Raw genomic sequence first — 7,497 nt, 5'->3', positions numbered from 1 at the left:
CCATTGATTTATATCATAATCAGAATGGGTACACAAAACAATAATGGGATATAGTACCCCTATCCCTATATAGGGATAGGGGTACTATATCCCATTATCACAAGAAACTTCAATTACTTTTTTCTTTTCCTACCAACTCGATTTTTTTATCCCGGGCAATAAACATGCATGGGCCATCTCACGGAGTATGTGTCTGGACAATCCAAAGTCTCGATAGTTGGCTCTAGGTCTTCCAGTCGAAGAACAACGTCGATGGAGACGTGTAGGTGCACTATTACGTGGTGAAGATTGCAATTTTCTATGAATTTCCCATTTGTCATCCAATGATGACACTTTGCTTTTTTCCTCCAAAGATTGACAAATTAAATGATATTTCCGTTCCAGTGCTTGTCTCTTCTTCTCTCTCTGAATGAGACTCTTTCTCGCCATAATAGTTCAGTTGGTACTATTACCTACCAGGAATCAAAATATAGATCAGATTTTAGATGGAGTAATATTATGTTGATTACTTTTTCTCTGTGGGGTATTGTCATTGTATCAATGACAATACCCCACAGAGAAATTGATGAAGAAGAATTAACCAAATTTACCTGATGTAGAGGCAATTAAAAAAGCTGCATAAGTGAATATATAACCTACGGAAAAGTGAGCTAATCCAACTAATCGTGCTTGAACAATGGAAAGGGCTACTGGCTTGTCTCTCCATCGAACTAAATTAGCTAAAGGCGTGCATTCATGGGCCCATGCAAGAGTTTCGATCAGTTCCTGCCAATATCCACGCCAGGAAATAAGGAACATAAATCCAGTAGCCCAAACAAGATGCCCGAATAAGAACATCCACGCCCAAACAAATAAACTGTTCATACCAAAAGGATTGTATCCATTAATAAGTTGTGAAGAATTTAACCATAGATAATCTCTTGACCATCCCATTAAATAAGTGGAAGACTCATTAAATTGTGCTACATTACCCTGCCATAATGTTATATGCTTCCAATGCCAATAGAAAGTAACCCATCCAATAGTATTCAACATCCAGAAAACTGCTAAATAAAAAGCATCCCAGGCCGAGATATCGCAAGTACCACCCCGTCCCGGACCATCGCAAGGAAAACTATAACCAAAATCTTTTTTATCTGGCATTAACCTGGAACCACGCGCATCCAAAGCACCTTTAACTAGGATCAATGTAGTTGTATGCAAACCTAGAGCAATAGCATGATGAACCAAAAAGTCTCCAGGACCAATTGTTGAGAACAATGAATTATTATTATCATTAATAGCATTTAACCAACCGGGTAACCATATGCTCTTACCTGCATCGAATGCTGGACCACTTGTTGAAGATAGGAGTATATCGAAACCATATAACGTCTTACCATGAGTAGATTGTATCCACTGAGCAAATATGGGCTCGATCAAGATTTGTTTTTCTGGAGTACCGAAAGCAAGCATAACATCATTATGGACATAAAGTCCCAAGGTATGGAAACCTAGTAATAAACTAACCCAACTAAGATGAGATATTATAGCTTCTTTCTGCTCCAACATTCTCGCCAATACATTATCCTTATTCTGTTCCGGATTATAATCCCTAATGAGGAATATAGCTCCATGAGCAAAGGCTCCTATCATAATGAACCCGGCAATGTATTGATGATGAGTATATAATGCAGCTTGGGTGGTGAAGTCTTGTGCTATGAATGCATAAGCGGGTAAAGAATACATGTGTTGAGCTACCAAGGAAGTTATAACCCCCAAAGAAGCTAAAGCAAGACCCAATTGAAAATGAAGAGAATTATTGATTGTGTTATAAAGACCCTTATGTCCGCGTCCTAATAGGCCTCCTGGAGGAACATGTGCCTCCAAAATATCTTCCATACTGTGACCAATCCCAAAGTTGTTTCTATACATATGACCAGCAATTGAAAAAACAAGTGCAATAGCTAAATGATGATGAGCCATATCAGTCAGCCATAAACTTTGAGTTTGTGGATGGAATCCTCCGAGAAAAGTTAGAATAGCAGTTCCCGCCCCTTGGGAGGTACCAAATAAGTGACTACTAGAATCAGGATTTTGAGCATAGAGATTCCACTGACCTGTGAAAAGCGGTTCTAAACCTTCGGGATGCGGTAATACATCCAAAAAATTATCCCATCTGACGTGCACTCCCCTTGATTCAGGAATAGCGACATGAACTAAATGCCCTGTCCAAGCTAGAGAACTGACTCCGAAGAGTCCTGACAAATGATGATTGAGACGGGATTCGGCATTTTTGAACCATGAAACACTTGGTCTCCATTTAGGTTGTAGATGTAACCTACCCGCTATTAAAAAGATGACAGAAAGAAATAGCAAGAAAAGAGCTCCAGCATAAAGATCTTCGTTAGTGCGTAAGCCAATGGTATACCACCACTGATAAACACCGGAATAAGCAATATTGACCGGACCGGGAGCACCTCCTTGGGTAAAGGCTTCTATAGCTGGTTGACCAAAATGAGGATCCCAAATTGCATGAGCAATGGGTCTTACATGTAAGGGATCGCGTACCCATGCTTCAAAATTGCCTTGCCAAGCCACATGGAACAAATTACCAGAGGTCCACAGAAAGATTATTGCCAACTGACCAAAGTGGGAAGCAAAAATTTTATGATAAAGGCGTTCTTCGGTAATATCATCATGACTCTCAAAGTCATGTGCGGTCGCAATACCGAACCAAATAAGATGAGTAGTTGGGTCCTGAGCCAAGCCTTGGCTGAACTTTGGAAATCTTGATGCCATATACTTTTCAAATCCTCCTAGCCTTTATCCTATTGCAATAATTCTTGCCAGGAAGAACGCCCATGTTGTGACGATTCCACCCAGAAGGTAATGAGCTACTCCTACAGCACGTCCCTGTACAATGCTCAAGGCTCTGGGCTGGATAGCAGGAGCAACCTTCAATTTGTTATGGGCCCAAACAATAGATTCAATGAGTTCTTGCCAATACCCACGGCCGCTGAATAAGAACATTAAACTGAAGGCCCAAACAAAATGAGCACCTAAAAATAAAAGACCATATGCAGATAATGAAGAACCATAAGATTGGATCACTTGAGAGGCTTGTGCCCATAGAAAGTCACGGAGCCACCTGTTAATCGTAATGGAACTTTGTGCAAAGTTTCCTCCCGTAATATGAGTTACCACTCCCTGATCACTTATATTACCCCAAACATCGGACTGCATTTTCCAGCTGAAATGGAATATTACTACCGAAATTGCATTGTACATCCAGAATAAACCAAGGAAGACATGATCCCAGGCAGATACTTGACATGTTCCTCCTCTACCAGGTCCATCACAAGGAAAGCGAAAACCCAGATTCGCTTTATCAGGTATTAAACGGGAGCTACGGGCAAATAGAACACCTTTAAGTAGGATTAAAACAGTCACATGGATAGTAAATGCATGAATGTGATGTACCAAAAAATCCGTGGTTCCTAATGGAATTGGTAACAAAGCCACTTTGGAACCTACTGTCACCAAATCACCACCTCCCCAGGTTAAGCTGGTACTCGCTGTTGCACCAGGAGCTGTTGAACCAGGTGCTGAAGCATGAGTGTTTTGTATCCATTGCGCAAAGATAGGTTGTAATTGTATAGCAGTATCTGAGAACATATCTTGAGGACGTCCTAGAGCGCTCATAGTATCATTATGAATATACAGACCAAAACTATGGAAACCTAAGAATATACATACCCAGTTGAGGTGTGATACAATTGCATCACGATGTCTAAGAACGCGATCTAATAAATTGTTGTATTGAGTAGTCGGGTCATAGTCTCTTACCATAAAAATCGCTGCATGTGCAGCAGCGCCAACTATGATAAACCCACCAATCCACATATGATGTGTGAACAGAGATAGTTGGGTACCATAATCAGTAGCTAGGTATGGGTAGGGAGGCATCGAATACATGTGGTGAGCTACAACAATAGTTAAAGATCCTAACATAGCTAGGTTAACAGCTAGCTGAGCATGCCACGAGGTAGTTAAGATCTCGTAAAGACCTTTATGGCCCTCCCAGGTAAATGGACCTTTATGAGCTTCTAAAAGGTCCTTGAGATTATGGCCAATGCGCCAATTGGTCTTATACATATGACCGGCTATCAGGAAAAGAACTGCAATAGCCAAATGATGATGCGCAGTATCGGTCAACCACAGACCCCCCGTTACTGGATTTAATCCTCCACGAAAAGTCAAAAAGTCTGAATATTCCGACCAATTCAGGGTTAAAAATGGGGTCACTCCCTTAGCAAAACTGGGATAAAGTTCAGCCAAAAGATCGCGATTGAAAATAAATTCATGAGGAAGTGGTATCTCTTTAGGATCCACTCCAGCGTCTAGAAGTTGGTTAATGGGTAGAGAGACATGTATTTGGTGTCCTGCCCAAGATAGAGATCCAAGTCCTAGTAACCCTGCTAAATGATGGTTCAACATGGATTCTACTTCCTGGAACCAAACCAATTTTGGGGCAGCTTTGTGATAATGGAACCAACCAGCAAAAAGCATTAACGCTGCAAAGATCAATGCACCAATTGCAGTGCAGTAAAGTTGTAATTCATTGGTTATTCCAGATGCTCGCCAAATCTGGAAGAACCCAGAGGTTATTTGTATCCCTCGAAAACCTCCACCTACATCCCCATTCAATATTTCTTGGCCTACTATTGGCCAAACTATTTGGGCACTGGGTTTGATGTGAGTGGGATCAGCCAGCCATGCTTCATAATTGGAGAAACGAGCGCCGTGATAGTACATCCCACTTAGCCAAATAAAGATGATGGCTAGTTGACCAAAATGAGCGCTAAAGATTTTGCGAGAAAAATCTTCCAAATTATTAGTATGGCTATCAAAATCGTGAGCATCAGCATGTAAGTTCCAGATCCAAGTGGTAGTATCAGGACCTTTAGCTAGCGTCCTTGAGAAATGACCAGGTTTTGCCCATTTTTCAAAAGATGTTTTTACAGTATCTCTATCCACTACGACCTTTACTTTCTTTACTTCTGTTTCCGGTGAACGAACGTCCATTGAATTCTCCTCTTTTCGTATGGGACTTAAATAATAAGAAACCTGCCAATAGCAATTAGTGAACTTACGAGAGATATATCTCAACTCGTTTCTCCCTTTATTTTCTAGTTTATGACTGGAGCGACTATGGGAGTCAATCTGAGGCAGGTGTTCAATTCTATTATAACATATCTTTGTAGGTGCTCAATGGACCACGGGCTTTTTTCATGCAAAAAAGCCTTTTTTTTGTAATTTTAAAAAGCAACGGTGATTATTACACTACACCGTTTCTAGATGGATAAATAAATATATCTGTATATATGGATATATATATATATATATTTATTTATCCATCTATTGATACTCCTCCGTATGTCCCATATAAAAGGCCATCCATTATAAATCGTTATTCATGGATCATTAATGAAAAAAATATCCGGATGGATTTTACCCCTATTAAGAAGATCCATCAACAATCCAGAATCAGAAAAGGTATTCTTTTTATATTGTAAATATATTCCTATAAGATGTCCACAAAATAGCAATTTTTGGGAATATTCTGGAAATTTCTTCAACCCATTTGGTGAAGTAATCAGTGGCTGTAAGGATATATTTATGCTGCTTAGAAGAATGAGGAAGGATCTCACCTATTATGTCCAATCCCTGCTGTTCAAATGGTTGATCAATGTTGACTAGTTGTAACGGTAATGCTGGTTTCTTCTATGTTCCGGTAGCTATCTGACATATCTAACATTTCCTTACATAACTATGTGCATCTTTGAATGAGGTTGGCTAGTAATAACCTGCAAGTAGGATTTTATGTGCTGTAGCATCTCCTGCAAAGTGTCTACCAGCCGTCAATCGTGAATTTCCTGCTATACTTTCTCTGCTTCATATTTCTCGAGACATCTAAGAAAAACATAATCATAATTCATTCTAAACAACACATTGTTGACAATTTGATACTATTTAGCTTTCAACCTAAAGTCTCTCTTCTTTGTGTAATTCAAATGTGGAGGTGCATATCCATTTTTTAAATAGAATATCATATCAGCATATGTTGATTCAATTTCGGTAAGGCTTACCTCATAGATTTGTACCTTGTCACCTGAATGTTGTGATTCGAACATATTCGATGCTTCTGCCAACATCCTACAAAAACCATGACCTTTCACAATGTTTGCTGGTTTGATTTCAATGTCATACTATTCAAGAGCCATAACCCAATTTTCTCTTTTTTCACCCACATCCCTTTCTACTAGAAGATTTCTTACTGTTGGGAATGGTACTATCACTTTGGTGTGGGTTTTGAGAAGAAAAGGTTTTTTTGACACCTAATCCTTGTGATTGGGTGAATTATTGTAAATAAATAATTGAGAAATGTGAACAGTCAATGGGAGGTGAACTGAACAGTCTCTCCCTCATGTATATAACAGACCTACCTGATTGAATGAATATATGAATCAGTTATTTGTTTTGTGGAGTTACTGCCTGGCCTGACATGGTATCAGAGCCAACTTCATTTTAGCTCTTGTTCTTTGTAACTCCCTCCTGCATAGTCTGCTCATATTCTGCCCATGTTCTGCAGGCTGACATGTCTCTCATATCCCTGCGAAATCTCAGTCATTGTTTAATAATTTCATTGTGTGTGAGTTCCATTTTGCTATGCGTTATATGCATGGATTTGTTGTGAGTCTCAACCCAAACCTGGGCCTGCCTGTTCTTCTGAATACATTAATCGCTCTCTGGCAGTCCTGACATGGTCTGACTGTTCAGTTCTCTGACTATCATAAATGTTTCAAAAAGGGAATTATTGCACCTGCGCCTCCATTTCATGAATTGCTTCACCTGATTATGCTATGCCTCCATTGATTATACTCTGCGGATTCCCACATCTCACCTACGACTCCACCGAGCAAGTCGTCCTTTTGTTTGTCTCAGGCCGCCGGGATCATTCTTTTATCTTAGTACTCGCGTGCCTTACCTGAGCTGCGAGAGTCCGTGATTTGAATCAAGGTCTTCATCCAACTCACCAACTACACTAATGTTATCTCCCCTGATGATGTACAAGCCCAAGACAAGTTGCTCAACTCCTGTCCTGGTGGAATAGACCCGCTCATGAGATTCATCCATAATGAGATTGGTGGCCTGATCATATCCCTTCAATATACCCACTATGTTACGGCCATCATTGGTAATGACGGATATTGTTTCATCGACTAAATCCTCCAAGCCTGAGATAATAGACATGGCGGAATGCGTATAAGAAGTAGCGCACAATAATATTGATTTGGAAATACGACGACAAGAGAAGCTGAACAGATTTAAGCAACGAAAGAGAAAAAAAACGAAGCCTGTTCGGATTAAACTCCACGCCGGCTAAATACACAACGAGATTACCATAGGAGAGTCCGTGATTTGAAGGCTTCAGAGGTCTGCAGCTCGAATCCA

General features: G+C 40.1%; 1 pseudogene; it reads right to left on the bottom strand.

The window, feature by feature from the left end:
- Positions 1-6,742: 6,742 nt before the first annotated feature.
- LOC149173025 (sm-like protein LSM8 pseudogene) lies at positions 6,743-7,296 on the bottom strand (annotated as a pseudogene).
- Between the last annotated feature and the right edge of the window lie 201 nt (positions 7,297-7,497).

Source organism: Pinus tabuliformis, chromosome 4_2, assembly GCF_031772625.1.
Source record: "Pinus tabuliformis cultivar Carrire ecotype Pingquan chromosome 4_2, CPIR1, whole genome shotgun sequence".
NCBI lineage: Eukaryota > Viridiplantae > Streptophyta > Pinopsida > Pinales > Pinaceae > Pinus > Pinus tabuliformis.
The sequence above is the reverse complement of the archived record's forward strand: the minus strand, read 5'-3'. Positions and strand labels throughout refer to the sequence as shown.